Raw genomic sequence first — 20293 nt, forward strand, 5'->3', positions numbered from 1 at the left:
CCCACTAGTAACGGAAGGGATGTATGCAGATAGCGAGGGGAGATATATTATAGTGACGGGCTCCATTAGAGAGCAGCCAATCACATTGGTGGCAATCTATGCTCCCTGTGAGCCGGCAGAAGGCTTTTTCAAACGGTTCTTTTATCAGCTAAGTAAAATAGCGAAAGGTAGCATCATTGTTGCAGGTGACCTGAATAGGACGCTGAACCCCGACCTTGACAGATGTATTAAATCGCACACAACTCACAGACAGGACGTGTTAACAATAAACCAGGGTCTGAGAGACTGTCAACTGTCAGACATATGGAGATAACAGCATCAGAGGGTGAAGGAGTACACGTTCTTTTCACACCCACATAACAGATACAGTAGGATACAGTAGATTACTTCCTTGTGTCAAATAAAATGGTTCCAGGATCTCTCGTACTAAGATACATGGTATTTCATGGTTTGACCATGCATCTATCGAGCTGCGATGCACGCTAGTTCCGCTAGACAGGCCTCGAGCGAATTGGAAACTAAATGAAATGTTACTAAAAATGCCAGATATAGAAAGGGAGGTGGGAGATAAGTTTGAGGAATATTTCTTGGAGAATGAGGGAGTGTAGAAGAAAGAGGAAAACTGGCACAATAATATCCAATAAAGTGGGTCCCAGGATAAACAAAATAGATTATTTATTGATGTATAAACATCCAACAAACGGAGGAGAGCAACCTCCTATGCGTTTCGAACAGTAGTTCTTTGTCAAGGAGTATAACAAATGGCTCAAATGCAGTTCTTATATACCCTACCTGTGTTTCTCATTTTCACGCCAAAATTCAGTAATAACCAGCGCTTCAAAGGAGCGTCATTGTCCCCATATGCTCCCCCCATCCCATGAAGCCAAGAGCGTAGGTGGGCGGGCACTCCCCCTGCTCCGCCCCCCGTTGAGCTACAGAACCCGCATCATGAATATGAGCGGTCTGTGACGTAATGGGAGCTCGCCACTCCTGAACAACCACTCCCACATCATGACAGGAGCAGACAAGAGCAATCGATCCCAGATACATCTTCCTCCACTGATGGGGAAGGAAAGACAGAAGACCAAAGCAACCCATCCACGATAATGGCCATCATAAGAGGGGAGGGCATTTAAGGGATTCATATCCAACTATACTTATAGCATGATCATAACATATGACAATAAAAATGGTTCTAGTAAAAATTTCCTCTAACCATCATTAGCATATTGTCTCCCTTGAATAACAATAAAAATAAAAAACAAAAAACACATTTATTAAATCACGATTAAAAAACAAATCTAATGAAAAAAAGAAAATTGTAAAATGTTTAAAAACAATGTAATGAACTTCTAAATCCTCCTAAGAGACTAGACAGAAGAATTTGAGGAGAGAGGAAAAGAGGGGGGAGTGGGGGGTGGAGGGAGAGGGGGGGGGTGGAGGGAGAGGGGGGGAGAGGGGGGAGGGAAGGAGAGGAGAGAGAGGATTGGTGAAAAAGCAGAGAAAGGAGTTCGGAGAGAAAGAGAAAGAAGGGGAGGAGATGACAATAGTGCAATTGACATAAAATATATCCTTAATACATCTCCATCAAGAGACATAACATCCAATCAAAATAGCAAGTATATAATGAAAGCATTTACAAACGTTTAAGAAAACTGAAACATTTCAATCCATCTCGTAACAAGTTCCCGTAACATCTGATACTAGAGGGGGCATGTATTGGTGTGTGTATATATATTTGCTGTTCACTTGTATTTGGTAGCCTACACCTTGAGAAAGGCAGTATTACTGCCGAAACGTTGGATTCCTTGGCACATTAAACCCCTTTTTCATTTGATGATTAAGACAGTGTGCCTGATTCTTCTTCTTCACTTGATCTATTTGGGACATCAGGAGCTCCCCAGAACAAGCGCACCGGTGGTTAAATACCCCACTTTCACCCTTTTTGTTTGAGTGCGTGCACTACCTTCATTCCACGGTCTAAGAGACCATGTGGCTACCAAGCTTGGTGCCATCAAGTCTGCTCGGGTCCCGGACATGAAAGCCTCAGAGGTTTCCATTTGGGTACCGGAGTTGGGCTCAAGTACTGACGTCCTGGGATGAATGGAAGTCATCGGACCACCATTTGCCCAGCACAGACTGTGAGGAGCTTAACTCAGCAGGTGGCTTCTGCCTGACAAGTGGCAGAGGTGCAGGTTGGCGCATGCCCTTGTCAGATTCCGAATCCGAGCTTGCCCGGCTTAGATAGACTGGCAGTGCTGTAGGATTTTTCCCACGCTCGGATTGGCTGCCGTATTTCATGAATGAACTCTGAAATACTATAAGAAACCCTCAGCCAATCCGGACGAGAGATTCTAAGTGCGAGAACAGCAGCAGTAAATTTGAAACGACCAAAAGATGTTCTTGGAGAAATAGCAGTGAGTCGGCTTCAGAAATTTCAAGGCAAGACATTTTCTAAATCCCACTTTTCAGGGCCAAGTTCTGAGAATAGAACGTAGCGGTCATGGCTGGGATTGCAAGCCGAAAACAGGTCGAGGACATATCTACTAATTCCCGGTCAAGGGATTTCGGCATCTCCGGATGAAAGAGAGAGGTGGCGTGTGGAACTTCATGCCAATTTGAGTTCCAGGACATTTCTGGACAAGTCCCGGTCAACCTAAAAACTTTGCTTGTTGTTCTATTTTACCTAGGAAAGTCTAGTTTTGTAGCCCAGCCCCCAGTAAGTGTGTTTTCTTCTGTATTTTGTAATCCACTGTGTGTATGTCTATTTCTATGGCATAAATGACAATTCGTTTTACTATCTTGTTTTGCTCAGTGAATGATCCCGGTAAAAAAGGTGTAAATACCTGGTCTCCCGTGACAATCAGTTCTTGCTGGGTACTATCACTACATTTACCCTATTTAACATGCCTGTATGCTTAGTTCACTTTCGTCCTAGGTTGGAGTGCTCCTTTAAATGTGGGGAGAGGTGTTGTGGTTAGGTACAGTAATGAGAATTCCCAAGGTGTGCTGTGATGCAAGCCATTATGAGGAAGTGGATGAAGATTTTGGTTGATTTTTGGTTGCATAAATGAAAACAGTAGAGTCGATAATGCTACTTGAAGATTGGAGCAGAGTGGTGAATTGGAAAATATTGACATTTTGATTTTGCGGTATCAGTGTATAGCCATGCTGTAAAATGGCTTACCGTTTTCTCTCCTGCTGGCAGTAAGCCTGGTAAGTTGCAGGAATGCCAGCGGTAATTATGGAGGTTTGCCCTCATACCCTGGTGAGGTGCCTTATGTAATGATGGGAGTGGCCACATACTCTGAGTCCACAGTTAGTGATGTCAGAGTTGTGCCTGCCTCCTGAGGTTACATAAGGCAGAGCACTGCCCAAAAGTTAGTTGTTGGAGTAAGGAGCAAGTCTGTGTTGAGACTTGGGAGGAGATGGCCCACTAGTGCTATAACTAGTGGCCCACAAATGGTGCAAGGACATCTGGCTGACAGAGCCTAGACTGTGACCAGGGACCTGGCACAGAGAAGATATCCCTGCGGGGATAGGAAATCCCTAATTATAGAGACATACCTTTTAAAGGGAAGCACGAAGATGACCATGAGCGGCTGAGTGTTACCGCTGTGAGGGGCAGCTGGCCCACATCACATACAATAAAGATGACCTTGTTCAATCATACCCTCGTGTGTAAGCGTGGAGTAATTACACAGAGGTATGCACCACAGAGGAGTTCCTCACCAGGACCATCCACAAGCGGACGCTGGGATCCTGATGAGGTGGAGGCGCTGCACTGGATATAGGTAGGACTCGCACACACTACCTCAGCTGCCTGTCTGGGTTGGCAATCCCCACACAACATCATACGGGAGACTCAGGAGTCCTGTTGCCAACAGGTGCACCACCAGACACTACACTGTAATGGGGACTGGTTAGACCACAGGGGCCAATGTGAGATTGGGTGGGTCAGGCCAGGCCAGAAAATCCATTACAAGTGTAACTTCCATAAAGAGATAGCGGAGGGACATTTAATGACTAGAAAGGGTGTGTTGCTGAGAATAAAGTAACATGCATGTAAACCTCTGCTATGTTATATGAAATTGGTCCCTCCCTGACTGTCTGCCTCACACGCAATACTAAAATCAGGCAACAAGATCCAGAGTGAATAGTCCCAGCAAGCATTAACATGAGTGCTGCTACCCTTCTCCAATCCCAATTAAAGAGGCAGCTAGTGCCATTTAAAGCCATGAGATATATTTCACCATATTATATCTAATGAATGATATTATTATTGATATGTAGCAGGCAGCAGCAGCAGCAAGTATGTATCTATATACAGTATGTACAGTATGATATGAACGTCAGTAATAACACGTTTTGCCACCACAAGCTTTACATACAGTAGGCCTGTACTTTCCCATCCACAACAAAGTAGAAATACTATACCCACAGACAAATTGAGTGTTTCAGTGTTCTATGCTCTAATAATAGCGTCTGCAAGGAGAATGTTATGGGAATTTTCACTTAGTGGCAACTTTGGGGCAGGAGAAGTCTTCAACCACGAAATGTGTGTGGTGATTTTTTTCTTTGTGTGATCCTTTTACTCAAAACCGCAAGCACAAATGTGTCTTTGACACATTTCTAGTGATACTGTTTCTTTGCTGCGCTAGACTCATAAAGCCATCAACCCATTGAGGTAAAATGACTGCATATTTTTGGACTTGTAATTAGCTTGAATGTGGTTGCTGGCACAGAAATGATAAGTACTGTAGGCTACAAAGAAGACAAAAAAAGATTCAAGTGATTCAAGTAGTGAGTGTTAAAATGGCACTTCCATCTAGTGCTGAAGTGAATCCATGGCAGTAACCTGTTTAATGTGTTAAATGTCGGTGATTTCTGTGAGCTTTTATGATTCTATTGCCATAGTAACACTGTAAGGTAAATTGTTGATCCCCACTGTTTTTCTTTTGTTCTTCGTTACTTGTAGCGCCATAATCAGGTGAGCAATTAAGAACGCTACATGATACGAAACTGGAAATAATTATTTTGTAGGAACCAAAGAAAAAAATATATTGTATATATTTTATTTCAAAATTTAAAATGATACATGTAATTGCTATATAGTTAAAAATTGTATCTGTGCTCCAAAAAAAATAGTTGAACTTGTGTCAAAATCGCCCGCCAAGTTGAGCCTGGAGTCAATCCTAAAAAGTGTGTTTATATTGTTAGCGCAGAATTAGAAGTATTTAAATTGCTATGTGTCGACAAAATGTATTTTGACGCAGCACAAATGTTTCAGTTTATATATGAAGAAAATGTATTATTTATAGAAGAGCTATTATCAAATCTATTAAACTAATAATTGATATTGACTAATACTGGTATTAAAATGAAAAAAAATGCATAATTCTGTTTTAATTAAAGTTGTATCTCTCAGCTATAGTATGCTCAACACAATGCAATGTGAAAAAAAGTCATTTCAGATAACGAAAAATGTGTCACATTTAAGAAGCATTTCCTTTTTTATGGAAGAAACTATTTCAAAGATCGCTTTAGCACAGCCGCTCTATGTTGGATAATTCATCAAGAATTGTTCATCATTGATTGGGGTAACCTACACTGACAAATATGTTTAAACCTGTCAAAATAAATTCAGCCATCAGTAGTAGCCAACAATGGTGTGAAAACTGCACAGGCTTCTGCTTATCAGGACAATTATAAAATTGTTTTCTAGTATAAATTTTTCAAGCGAGAATTATACAATGTCAGTGAAACATGTGTGTTGTATTGTAATGTGCATAAGGAATTATTTAGGTGGAATACCCATTTTGGGATGCATGGCATTGTTGCACAAAATATAGAGACAGCTAGTATTTCTAATTGTTATAATTATCCTAATAATTAACTGTTCTCATGATAATGTATGTGCTTTGTAACAAGTTTTGTCAGGTCAAGGATGCCTGTGATTTCTCAAGCTTTTTTTGTGGCAATATGAAACAACTAACTGTATTAACCAGCTTTCCTGTTAAAACCCCAAGTGACGCTGGGTCAAGATCAATCCTGTTGTTGACTTGCACATGCATTTTGTGTGTGAAACCTGACTTGCACAATCATATATCTATTGGGATTCACTGGAATGTTAAATGTTGTCTAGGAAGTATATCACAACATTTAATAAGTAATAATAAAGAACATCACATTTGTGGGAACAAAATGTAATTTCTCAACATTTCTCACATTAACCATTGGATGCACTTCCGATTGTAAGTATGTGTGTCTTTATTTACATAGTGCCATTAATTTACATATCGCTTCACACCAGTAATACACGTGACACTCATATAATTAACAAATAATACAAATAACACATAATGGGAAGAAGTGCTTCAGTATTAAAAATAACATTTAGGAAGAAGAGTCCCTGCTCCGAAGAGCTTACAATCTAATTGGTAGGCAGGAAAAATGTACAGAGACAGTAGGAAAGCATTCTGGTAAGTGCGTCTGCAAGAGGCCAACATTTATGCATGAGATGAAGAGGATCAGCCACGGAGCTAGTCATATGCTTCGTTAAGCAGGTGTGTTTTAAGGTGGGTCTATAAGGTGGATAGAGAGGCTGCTAGTCGGATTTTGAGAGGGAGGGCATTCCAGAGGTGTGGGGCAGTCATTAAGAAAGGTTTAAGGCGGTGAGGGCTTTAGATACACAAGGGGTAGAGAGAAGACATCCTTGAGCAAAACGCAAGAGTTGGTATTGTGTATAGCGAGAAATTAGGACTTAGATGTAAGGAGGGGCTGAAGAGTGTAAAGTCTTAAAAGGATATGACAGGAAGCCAGGAGAGGGATTTCAGCAGAGGAGACACTGAGACAGATTTAGGAAAGAGCAGAGTGATTCTGGCAGCAGCGTTAAGGATAGATTGTAGGGGAGACAGGTGAGAGGCAGGAAGGCCAGACAGCAGGAGGTTACAGTAATCGAGACGGGAGAGAATGAGGGGCCTGTGTCAAAGTTTTAGCAGTTAAGCAATTCTACAGCTTAGCACCTCGAGGTAAGTTCTCACATCTACATCCTTAAATTAAGATATATTTTGGTTTGAGTGCGGTCATATATTGTGTCCTATGTCCTGCAATAGTTTGAATATTGTTTTGGTTGGACAGGAACGAAGTCACAGTGATCTCTGTACGAGTTAAAGCGTAGGAAGTGTCTGTCCATTTTCATGGAGATTTTCATTGTATCACTGGCATTGTAGTGATGTAGCACAGCTCACTGTCTCCTGAGCCGCGGCTGAAAAAGAAAAAAAGCTGCGGCTCCGGAGACACTGCGACATCGCTGCAGTGAGTTCATGCTTCCGCTTCAGACTCCCCACAATGCTAATCCTCTAACACCGGGCAGCCATGGCCGCAGTCACACAGCTTACCCCAGTGCGGGAGACAACAAAGGCTACTACATCTGGATGTTTAGTACGAATGATTAATTCAAAAATGTTTTATATAATGTAAGGATGTGTTAATACACCGCGTATGTGTGCATTGTACGGCGGGTTCCGCGCCGGCATGTTGGTACAGGGCGCCGCCATATTGTTGCGCAATGTTGCGAGGTCACTGGTCTAGAGGAGGTTGCGCATGCGCTCTGGACGCGCGCGAACAGCGAGCCAATGAGAAAGGGCTCTGTACTGAACTATAACCCCCCGCGAACCCTGGAGGAGTCAGCTGACGCTAGGAGCCAATGAACAGGCTGGGTTGGTAGGGGAGGAGAACAGGAAGCGTGGGGGAGAGACCACGCTAGCAGAAGCGAGTTGGACAGTGCAAAAACGGGTAGTGCGAGAGCAGGGGGTCCGTGACCCGCCTGCCTAGGCCAGACACTATCCCCCGGTCCATAGGAGTTTTCCCCGCGTCACCGTAGGTTGCGGTACTGTAGGGATGCCCGTAGTGGACAGATATTGTCACCTTAGAAAGACCTCAAGCGCACGGAGTTGTGGACGGATACTGCTGTCTGGGCTCAGACGGAGGAGCCGTGCGACATCGGAAGGTCAGGGCCGGATGCGACGGACCCTTTGAGAAGAGGTGCGGTCACCGCCGTGACCTGGAGGTACTTTGTATACAGCAAGTGCACCGACACCGGTCATCAGGCGCTGATCCCGCCTTAGTATTAACTTTGACAGACACTAGCAAGTGGCTAGCGGATAGACAATATTCTACCTAAGTTTCACAAGGACATACTCTATGAGAGCGTGGCGGAGCCACGGCTGTACAGGACGATATTCCCCTCGGGGTGTGGCCGAGCCACTTTAGTATAAGAGCCAGTTATTATGTGTTATGAGTGATGTCAATGTTATGATATACCTATATATATATATGCATGTTATGTGATCAGTGAGGTGCCACAGACAAACGTAGTAAAGATTGGTTGCCCCGCAATGTATGGTATGTTTCTTGCCCAGGGTAAATCTTTCATAATGGGGATCCTGGGTAAGTGGAGGCGCTGCGCTATGTAAATGAGTGAGTATTACCCCAGGCTCCCAGCTAGCGGAGGCTCAGATCTCCTGGAGCCACAGGTGTTAGACAGCGATCAGTAGTCCCTTAGGTAGGTGTCCAGAAAAAGGGCTACATAATATAAAGAAATATACATTTTAAATAAGTTAGGAAATGTGCAAGAGGCCGTAAAGTTTTTTTGCTAGTTACTTTTCTTTGTTGCTGCTCATTTTATTTTTATAAGAGCATTCCAGATGTGATATATTTATTATTTACTTAGGTGTATACACATACTGTGTGTGTGTGTGTGTATATATATATATATAAATATATATAGAGAGAGAGAGAGAGAGGAAAGAGGAGAGAGCGCACGCCCCATAGTGTAAAACTGTATATTTAATGAGGGGAAGGGGACGAAGGGGGGTAAGAAATGCACTCACAAAAGTACAGATTAAAATAGCATTGTGTGATAATAATCACCACCATCCGGTTGCTGCGCTCCGTCCTGGGGGAAACCCCGATCTCAAACAGGATGGGCCACAGTCCCAGCAGATGTCCAGGGCCAGTGGATGTTGTAAAAATGTCCAAGAATCGTGGAAAGTAGCTCCTTGCTTGCAGGCCTCTATGGTGCCAGCGCTTGGATCGGTTCACTCCAGCGCTCTGTTTGTAATTATCCTGCTTGCCTCTATTCTTATCCACACTTTCTCTTCCCCCCCCCCCCACAGCATCCCTCCCCCTCCATACCTTTCCTTGTCACCCTCCCCTGGCTTCAAACACTTTTAACACCCTACCTTATCTACAGTACATATCTGGTTTTTTTTTTCTCTCTCTCTACACTGTTTTAGCCATAGATTCCTGTGTATATCAGTATTGCTGACCTGAAGAAGAGAGGAGAACTCTCGAAAGCTTGTCCTATGACATAAATTGTTAGTCCAATAAAAAAGGTATCAACTAATACTGAAGAACTCATTTATTCTGCACTATATATATATATATCCCCTGATGAAATCAGCAAGTCTGATGAAACGCGTGGGGTTAATGTACTGTGGATGACCTAGCGTTTGTTGAGCAAGTTGCCGCCACCTCACTCAAAGACTGCTACCATCTGCGGTCCTGTCACTTCCGCCTCCTTCCTTCCCCCTTCCTTGGAACCAGGGACATCTGGTGTGTGTTCTCCGGGGGAAGAATTTGAGAAACCACTGGTGCCGAGAGTTCCTGCTGGACGGAGACTCACGAGGACCATACTGGTCTGCGGAGCAGCTGAGCAGAGGAGAAGCTTCTTGATGACAAATCAGAGCACGAGTATTGATCTCATACATGCTTTTTTATCTTCATTGTTTGTGAGTTTAACCATTGAGTTTTTGGAACATTAAATCCATTTTTTATACAGTAATGCACTAGGATTTGGCACTTTTTTTTTCTTTTCTTTTTCTATACAGGTTGAGTGAGGAGGTCGTTGGGCCCTATCAGAAGGCTGCCTGTTTCCTGTTTCAGTGTTTTTGATTTGCTTTATTGGAATTAATTTTTTGGACTCACAAGGATATTAATTATTGTCATTTTTTTGGTCATATATTTTTTATTAGTTTTTATTAGTATTTAATAAAATTTTTGGGTTAAATAGGCATCCACAGCACTATTTTTAATTGGTTCATATTATTTAATTTGGCTACTCATGCTGGTACATACATGTGTGATATTTAGTGGAATATATATGGCTCATTACACAAATCCACTTAGATTTTATTGTTCATTACTGATTGGGCTTTGCCTGCAGCAGTCACCCAAGCGCAGTCTTTCTTGTGTATATATATATATATATATATATATTGTGACAAACGGCTTACTCCGGGGCTCCGTCGTTTGTCCGGGACTGTTTAGAACACGGTCTTTTAGGGTAGGTTAAATGATGAGGCGTCACGTACTGTTCCTTTAAACAGGCTATGCCTGGTTTATTCAGTCCCAGGCACTGAGACTGCCACAGTGCATACAACAGAAAACAGATCAAAACAAAAGCTGCTCATCTGAGCGATAACTTAACTTAGATATCCCTGACTCAGGGTTGGAAGTGGCTTTTCCACTCCCAACAACAAAACAAGGTACTTTTGCAGTCTTATACAAATGAACAGAAAGATTGAACCTGTTTGGGGAAGAGGCTTCTCCCCTCTGTAGTTCAGCAGCCTTCCAGCCTCCTGGCTCTTGTGGAGAGACCAGAGCAAACAGGAAAACAGTCTTACATACCTGATTCCTAATTAGCATGACAGGTGACAGAAATCAGGCAGCAGACAAACTCTGGTCTGGATCTCTCATCCCTCAGTTCCAGCGCTTGCCAAACTGTGGGATGGAGTGTATGTATTATAAGGCTGCACTCCCAGGCCAAACAGGATAGAAACTGTTTAGTATCCTGGGAGCCCTATATACGGAATTTATTACCATCCCCTGGTTTCTGTCACATATCCTCCCCCCCAGCTCAGACTTCGAGGGATGAGCGACCATGGATATTAGGGAGTGCATCCTTGACAACCCGTCAGCATTGGCATGTTTGTGCCCTGACCTGTGTTCCACAGAAAATTTAAAGGGTTGTAGGCTTAGGAACCACCTGGTCACTCTAGCATTCTTTTCCCTGTTTTGACACATCCAGGTAAGGGGTGCATGATCTGTGACCAACCGGAATTTTCTCCCCAACAGGTAGTATTTGAGCGTCTCTACAGCCCACTTTATTGCGAGACACTCTTTCTCTACTATGGAGTAATTTTTCTCCTGGGGATTTAGTTTCCTACTTAAATAAAGGATGGGGTGCTCCTCACCTTGAGACTCCTGGGAGAGTACCGCCCCCAGCCCTACCTCAGATGCGTCGGTTTGGACTACGAACTCTTTGGAGAAGTCAGGTGTGACCAACACTGGTTGGGCACAGAGAGCTTCTTTCAGGCTTCTAAAGGCTTGTTCGGTTTCGGGGGACCACTTTACCATTAGTGGTCCTCTTGCTTTTGTGAGGTCAGTTAGTGGGGTTGCCTTAGTTGCAAAATTGGGAATAAACCTTCTATAGTACCCAATTAACCCCAAAAAGGTCCTTACTTGTTTTTTTGTAACTGGCCTTGGCCAATTTTGTATCGCCTCCACTTTGAGTGTTTGGGGTTTGAGTAAACCTCTGCCAATAGAATATCCCAGATACTTGGCCTCCTCAAGACCAATAGTGCATTTAGCGGGGTTAGCAGTTAGTCCAGCAGACCGGACTGCGTCAAGCACAGCTTGGACCTTTGGAAGGTGGGATTGCCAATCTTCACTATGGATTACCACATCATCCAGGTAGGCGGCAGCATACCGAGCATGTGGTTTTAAAATTTTATCCATCATTCTTTGGAATGTGGCGGGAGCTCCATGTAAGCCAAAAGGCAACACCTTATACTGAAAGAGGCCGTCTGGGGTTGAGAAGGCTGTCTTTTCTTTTGCCCTTTCTGTGAGGGGAACCTGCCAGTACCCTTTTGTTAGGTCTAGGGTTGTGAGATATCGGGCTTTGCCCAGTCTCTCTACAAGTTCATCTACCCTGGGCATAGGATAAGTATCAAATTTTGACACCGCGTTTAGTTTCCGGTAGTCATTACAAAACCTTGTTGTACCATCTGGCTTTGGGACTAAGACTATAGGGCTGTTCCACCCACTTTGGGATTCCTCAATTACACCTAGTTTTAGCATTTTTTTAACCTCTAAACTTATAGCCTTTCTTTTGGCCTCTGGGATTCGGTACGGTTTAAGGTTAACTCGGACCCCCGGTTCAGAGACTAGGTCATGTTCAATTACGCTAGTTCTACCTGGCCGTATAGAGAAGATTTCTTTGTTTCTTCTCACTAAATTCTGAACCTCTCGTTTCTGATGAACAGACAGGGTTTCAGCTATGCTAACCTCTGGGTCAGTTTCTTGATTCTCTGACGGACCTGGGGGTACTAGGGTTAACAAGACTTCTCTATCTTTCCAGGGCTTGAGTAGGTTTATATGGTAAATTTGCTCAGGTTTCCTCCTACCTGGCTGTCTTACCTTATAATTTACTTCTCCCACTCTTTCCAAGACCTCATATGGCCCATGCCATTTAGCAAGGAATTTACTCTCCACGGTGGGAACCAGAACTAGTACCCTATCACCTGGAAAAAAAATTCTGACCCTAGCACCCTTATTATACGTATTCCTCTGTGCTTCTTGAGCTTTCTCCATGTGTTCCCTCACTATGGGTAGGACTGCAGCAATGCGGTCCTGCATCTGGGCAACATGCTCTATTACACTTCTGTAAGGGGTAACCTCGTGTTCCCAAGTCTCTTTGGCTATATCCAGTAAGCCCCTTGGGTGTCGGCCATACAATAGTTCAAACGGGGAGAAGCCTGTGGATGATTGGGGAACTTCCCTAATGGCAAATAACAGGTACGGTAACAAACAATCCCAGTTTTTCCCATCTTTATCAACCGCCCGCCGTAACATGCTCTTTAAGGTTTTATTGAACCTTTCCACTAAACCATCTGTTTGTGGATGATAGACTGAGGTTCTGAGATGCTTGATTTTTAGGAGTTTACATAGCTCTTTTGTTACTTGGGACATAAATGGTGTTCCCTGGTCAGATAGAATCTCTTTAGGAATCCCGACCCGGGAAAACAGAACTACTAACTCTTTTGCTATGTTTTTAGCAGACGTGCTACGTAGGGGAACTGCCTCCGGATATCGGGTGGCATAATCTAATATTACCAATATATGCTGATGTCCCCTAGCAGACTTTATTAGGGGTCCTACTAGATCCATAGCAATCCGGTCAAATGGTACCTCTATTATGGGAAGGGGTACCAATGGGCTGCGGTACGCCTTGAACGGGGCGGTGATCTGACATTCTGGGCATGAGGAACAATAATTCGTAATTTCTGCCAGAACCCCAGGCCAATAGAAGCTTCGGAGAACCTTTTCTTTTGTCTTTTCCACCCCTAGGTGTCCCCCCAATGGATGACTATGTGCGAGGTGTAATACTACGTTACGGAATGTCCGTGGTACCAACAATTGTTTAGTTGTAACTGATTTCCTTTTATCAACCCGATATACTAGGTCGTTCTCTACCTCGAAGTAGGGGTAAGCAAGTGACCTATCTGGTTGGCCAGGAGTACTATTCTGGTCCCGTATATTTCCCCTTGCTACCGCTAATGTGGGGTCCTCCCACTGGGCCTTCTTAAAACTCCCAGGACTGACCTCTAGGTCAGCGAGGGTCTTATCCGGTTCTGGGGTGGTAAGTGTCTGCTCAACATCTTGATTTGGGGTATTCCCTACCAAAGTAGTGATGGGGAAGGGAATTTTACAGCACTCCTCCTTTTCCCCCTTCTTATTTGGGCCCTCGTCAACCTCCATTTCTGAAAAAGGGAAAGGATTTGTTTCTTCTAATACTTCGTTATGGTCCGCTATTGAACTCTGGGCGCTATTCTGGGGGACCACATTTTTAGAAAATGGGGAAAGTCGGTCCCTATTAACACATCATGTGCCAGTTTGGGTACAATACCCACCTTGAAATCTAAAGAACCAAACTCTGTTTCAAAAAAAACATCAACAGTGGAATATTCATGATTATCCCCATGTATACAACAAATTACCACTCTTTGTGAACTGTTTCCCTGTTTCTTCTTAATGGGCAAGAGGTATTCGGACACTAGTGTGACCATGCTCCCAGAGTCAAGAAGTGCCCGAACCCTCTTACCATTAACCTTTACAAATGCCCACAGATGGTTATTCAAGGGGTCCTCTGGGCTAGGGCCCATACATTGGGACAACAGCGAATAAGGTTCCACGCTGTTGCATTGCATGGGCTCATCATTTAGTGGGCAGATTTTTGCTGTGTGGCCCCTCTCATGACAATTTACACATTTAGGTACATTGTCTGTGTCCCACTTAGAGCCTTTTCCCGGCTCCCCATGTTGGCTATTGCCCTTAGTGTGCGAACCACTGTTGCTGGTGCTGCGTGAAGGTGGTCGCCGCTCTTCAGCGCCCCTTAACCCCGGTACCCTTTTACCGTCTCTGGAAGAGTCCTGGAACCTCGGGTAGTGGGGTTGCTCCACGACTGTGGGTTGCGGGTGCTCTTCTGCTGCATTGTACCTTTCTACGAGGGCCACAAGCTCATCCGCATTGTGGGGGTCACTCCGACTGACCCAACGGCGTAAGGCAGAGGGAAGTTTCCTCAAGAACTGGTCCATGACCAACCGTTCCACGATGTGGCTGGCTGAGTTGATCTCGGGTTGTAGCCACTTCCGGGCGAGGTGGATGAGGTCATACATCTGGCTTCGGGTGGCCTTATCCATCGTGAAGGACCATGCGTGAAACCTTTGGGCGCGAACAGCCGTGGTTACGCCGAGGCGGGCGAGGATCTCGAACTTCAATTTTGCATAGACGTTAGCTTCGGCTGGCTCTAGATCAAAGTAAGCCTTCTGGGGTTCGCCGCTTAGGAAGGGTGCGATTAGACCAGCCCACTCAGCTTCTGGCCATCCCTCTCTCTGTGCCGTGCGTTCAAACGTGAGAAGATAGGCTTCCACATCATCCGAGGGTCCCATCTTCTGAAGGTAGTGGCTTGCCCTGGTCATTTTCGGAACTTGGGCAGCCACTGCCAGTGGAAGGTTACTGATAGTCCCCCTCAGGATCTCGAGTTCCTGCTGTAAGCCCTGAGCGAACCGCTGTTGCTCCTCTCTCAGCAAGCGGTTTGTCTCTTGCTGGTTTGCATTCGCGTTTTGCAGGGCTTCATTCGTCTGTTGCTGGTTTGCATTCGCCTGTTGCTGGTTTGCATTCGCCTGTTGCTGGTTTGCATTAATCTCTTGCTGGGCTATTAGCAGCTGTTGTTGGGCTGCATTTGTCTGCTGCTGGTTTGCATTAGTTTCTTGCTGGGCTATTAACAGCTGTTGCTGGGTTTCATTCGCGTCTTTCTGGGCAGCGACATTGCGTACCAGCGCACCCACCACGTCTTCCATCTTGTTTGCAGAGGATAAAAAAACTTTTTTTTTTTTCTTTCAAAGTTCTTTAACCCGCAGACCTTTTAGTGTTCTGCCCGCATTCTCCACCATATGTGACAAACGGCTTACTCCGGGGCTCCGTCGTTTGTCCGGGACTGTTTAGAACACGGTCTTTTAGGGTAGGTTAAATGATGAGGCGTCACGTACTGTTCCTTTAAACAGGCTATGCCTGGTTTATTCAGTCCCAGGCACTGAGACTGCCACAGTGCATACAACAGAAAACAGATCAAAACAAAAGCTGCTCATCTGAGCGATAACTTAACTTAGATATCCCTGACTCAGGGTTGGAAGTGGCTTTTCCACTCCCAACAACAAAACAAGGTACTTTTGCAGTCTTATACAAATGAACAGAAAGATTGAACCTGTTTGGGGAAGAGGCTTCTCCCCTCTGTAGTTCAGCAGCCTTCCAGCCTCCTGGCTCTTGTGGAGAGACCAGAGCAAACAGGAAAACAGTCTTACATACCTGATTCCTAATTAGCATGACAGGTGACAGAAATCAGGCAGCAGACAAACTCTGGTCTGGATCTCTCATCCCTCAGTTCCAGCGCTTGCCAAACTGTGGGATGGAGTGTATGTATTATAAGGCTGCACTCCCAGGCCAAACAGGATAGAAACTGTTTAGTATCCTGGGAGCCCTATATACGGAATTTATTACCATCCCCTGGTTTCTGTCACAATATATATATATATATATATATATATAAATATATTTTTATATTTATGTATGTATGTATGTATGTATGTATATATGTATGTATATTGTAGGAGGATGCGCACAGAGGTATGCAAGGGAGACTTGTTGTGGTGAAATTAAATAAGGCTTTTATTGCGCCTGTTTCCTTAACATCAGGAAACCATCCAAACAAAGGGGTAAACAAAGCTTGTATTCACTTGGGAGTATTTCTAGTAAAACCTATGCAGTCCACAACTCCCTTTAGATAAGCATGTCTCCAAGCCCCAAACATATATCATGAAATGAGCAGATATAAAAAGTCTTATAAAGGAAAGTCTTATCTGTTCCTTGTAGTTGGAGGGAAAGTCTTCTCTGTTCCTGGGTTGCTACCTTTTCCTCAGGTTTGTCAGCATTCAGGTTTAGAAGTTTCCCCTGTCTCTTGCAAGCAGCTCTGCTACAGTATTTCTTCTGGCAGGCTCAAGACATCTGTCCCCATGGTCAGTCTCACAAATTGTGAGACTCAGGCACAATCTCTCTTCCTGTCTCAAAGGGAGGTTTTTCTAAGGAACCTAATCAGCCAGGTGGTGTTGGTTAATTGACTATCAGCAGTTAACCACCCTGCTGGATTAGAGGCACATTTCCTGAACAGGGATAACTCCCCTGTTACATACCTCCCCTGTTTGTGGGAAGCTCGGGCTTGCCACGGCCAAAGCCCATCCTTCCACTCTCATTCTAGATATCTCTGTGACTTGAATGAGAGTGGATAGAGGAAGAGAACCCTCAGTCCCGCTGGGATCGGAGCCCTTTCTCCAGTTCATTCGTGTCTCCTCCCGAAGGTGCTTGAAATCAGCACTCCCCAGTCGCTCTAGGAGGACTTTTTCTAAGTATAGTCTTTTTGCTACGTGCGCGGTCATGAGATTTCCCTTGCATCGGGCGCTCATTTTATTGCCGGTAGACTGTATGGCAACAGTTGCAGAGCGTTTAAAAACAGCCCTTTGAGTTTTCCGCTCTTGAAGCTGTCTCTCTGCACTATTTCCACTTAATGGCGTTGCTAGTTCAGCCTCTTTGGGATTAAGTTGCAAATCCATATCCACTTCCAGAGAATGTCCCATCTTTTTAGCTTCAGCTAAGGATTCTTCTGGTTTTGATTCAGCACGTGTACCTTCTTTTGATGCCTTTTGAGTGGCTGAAGGTTTTGCTAGTGCTTGTTTAGGTGGTTCAAATTTTGCAACCTTGTTTTTCAGATGAGCAGTATTCCCAGCTCTCACTGCACCCTTGTCTTCATGGGATTTTGTGGCTGTGGGATACTGACGCTTAGTCAGGGTCAATACTTGTCCTTGTAGAACTGTAATCTCATCCGCGTGAGATCCCTGTTTTTTGAGTGTGTCTTGCAAGTCTCTTCTCAGGGAATTTATCTGTACCCTTTGTTTTTTCTGAGCTTGCTTCCACATTTTCACTGCATTGTGAAGCACTAGGAATTTTTTTTCTCGGGCCACAGTTACTTGTTTCAGTTTCTGGACCTTCTTGTGCTCTCTTTTGTGCCTAGTCACCTGGGTTCTAAGCTTGGCCTCTAGCGATGCTTTGGTGAGGCTCAGGGTAGCCTTCAGTTTCTCATGCTGCTTTGCGGGGACATACTGGTTAATCAGAAATTCCTGCAACACCTGTATTTCTTTAACAGCCTGCAGATTGTCTTCCTGCAGAGTTCGCTGCTTCTCCTCGGCCATCTGGAGGTGCATATGCAGACCTTGCAGTTGGTTCTGCAGTCGGTGCTCTGCTTCAAACTTCTCACCTTCCAACAGTCTATTTATTTCTTTAAGCTCGTGCAGCTTTTCATTCTTTTCCTTGAATTCGTCTGTCAAATGAAAGTTTTCTTCTTTCAGTTTTAAGTTCTCATTTTAATCTTAAATTTTCTCCTTTTTCAGTCACTGCTTCACATCTGCTTTGAGAATGACAGTCTCCTGGTGTGAGACTTCCTTCTCTAGGTTGAGGGTCTGAAGCTCCTTCTGAGAGATTTTGATATCTGTATTAAGATTGAAAATAGTTTCTTTAGAAATGTCCAGCTCCTTGGTGAGACTGTGTAGTTCCTTTCTGGAGACTTCCAGGTCTGTGCAGCAGCTGTTGGTCTCATGATGTGAGGCATCCAGTGCTCTGCGGAGTGTCTGAACCTCTTTCTGAGATACGCCCACCTCTGTCCGGACACTGTTGACCTCCTGTTGTGAGGCATTCAGCTCTACAAGAAGAGTGTGAACCTCTTGCTGAAAGACTTTCATCTGCTTCAGTGCCTCCTCATACTTCCGCTTCAGCTTAGCCATCATTTTATCAGATTGGCTCTGTTTTTCATCCATGGCGGAAATAGTAGCGTTTGCAGTATCTAGCTCAGTCTTGATATCGTCCAATTCTGTCCTGGCCAAAGAATAAATTGTGAGCACATCTTTCTGTAGCTTCACGTTATTTTTCTGTAGCTCTGTGTAACCATCTTTATTTTGTTTCAATTGTTCACGGAGCATATCACAGTCATGTCTGGCATTTTTCAGGGCATCTTCAGGGCTGGTCAAGGTATCGACACTCCCTGGTTCCAGCTCTGCTTCCCTGGGATGGTTGGTTAAGGGTTCCTCACTGTTGACATCGGACAGACACTTCTTTGGGGTACACGACTTCTGCCTTGGGCCCTCTGGATATTCGGTTAACCGCGGGACGAATTCTCCATTTTCTCTAGGCTGCAGGGCAACTCGGTCCCCCTTTTTCTCCATAGGATATGCGGACGTGTCTGTTCCTTCCACGGTAAGTGAAGAACCACTTTTCTTTTGCTTTTTCCATCTTTTTATTTTGGATGACTCCATCCCATCAGGAATACCGGAGTCTCCTTCTTTATTTGATACTTCAGAAGCTTCATTATATACGCCAGGCTTTTCTTGCAGTTGCTTTAGCTGACAGAAATATTGGGTGATCTGCTGCTCCCGCTCTTTCTCCTGCTGATCAGGCACCCCCACCATTCGTGGGGTGTTTTGTGGGTGTGACTCGGTTTGGGTTCCCCGTAAGAGATGTCTTCCTCTTTATTGGACTGGAAGGGCCACTCTTCCGTGGGGTAGGGTTCATTACAGGAACGCTGCATCTTGTCCTCCATTTTGGGGCTATCAGGTGTAATTTTCTTCCTGACCTCAGGAGGCGCTATTGCAGCTGTTGCCACTGTATTTGCTGGAACCCCCAATCGTGGTAGTCCTACATGTGGGCATATTTTGCTTGTAGATGTCGTAGCTCTCACAGGCATGTCTTGTAGACTTTTTCTTTCTTGGGTAAGTTTTACAATATCAGCAGTGCTGTGCACGCATTTTCTCTCATCAGGTATACAGGATGTGCAGTTGCTAGGTAAAAACGTCTATTTGGTTTACACCATTTACTTGCTAAGTGTAATCTCTCATTAGGTACACTGGCGACACACTTTATTCGAGCTCGGCTAGTCCCACGAATTCGGGTATACCCGGGTGTATTGAGGTTTGTGACTGTTTTCTGCCCGAGTACATTGAGTTATTTTTCAGGCAGGGATTGAAGCATTTTATTCCCGCTGGCTGCAATACTGCACAGTATATATATATACACTGCATTACAATTCATGAATTTATGCCATCTGGTAGACACCCGAAGCATTGCAGCCTATTAAATCCTAATCATCCTCATTTAACAGATCAGCCGCCCATCAGCCAGGCATGAACCCAGGCTGGGAAGGCAAATGCAACGGGGCTTGTCAGAGGTGAGGAGCGGCGCATTCCAGGTATCTGCCAGGTACATACCGGGTATTTGCTCGAATAAAGTGTGTCGGTGCAGTATGCTGGATGTGAAGTTGCTAGGTAAAAACTTCTGTTTGTTTACACCATTTACTTACTGGGTGCAATCCCTCTGCTTCAGCCAAATAGTGTGGTTTTCTGCTTGAGTTCAGTCTCAACTTTGGGTATTATGGCATTCACTCTTCACACTTTGGGATACCTTTTACACAGCTCAGCAATTCCTTTTCCCCAGTAGGGCAATTTTTTACCCTCAGCACTTGTTTACTGAAAATTCCCCTGCTTCAGCACAGTCGCATCAATTTTCACACTTTTCTGCATATACTCCATTCACAACTGGTAGTCCTATGCGGTGTGGCAGCCTTTACTTGCAG

The sequence above is a fragment of the Ascaphus truei genome, chromosome 4, assembly GCF_040206685.1.
Source record: "Ascaphus truei isolate aAscTru1 chromosome 4, aAscTru1.hap1, whole genome shotgun sequence".
NCBI lineage: Eukaryota > Metazoa > Chordata > Amphibia > Anura > Ascaphidae > Ascaphus > Ascaphus truei.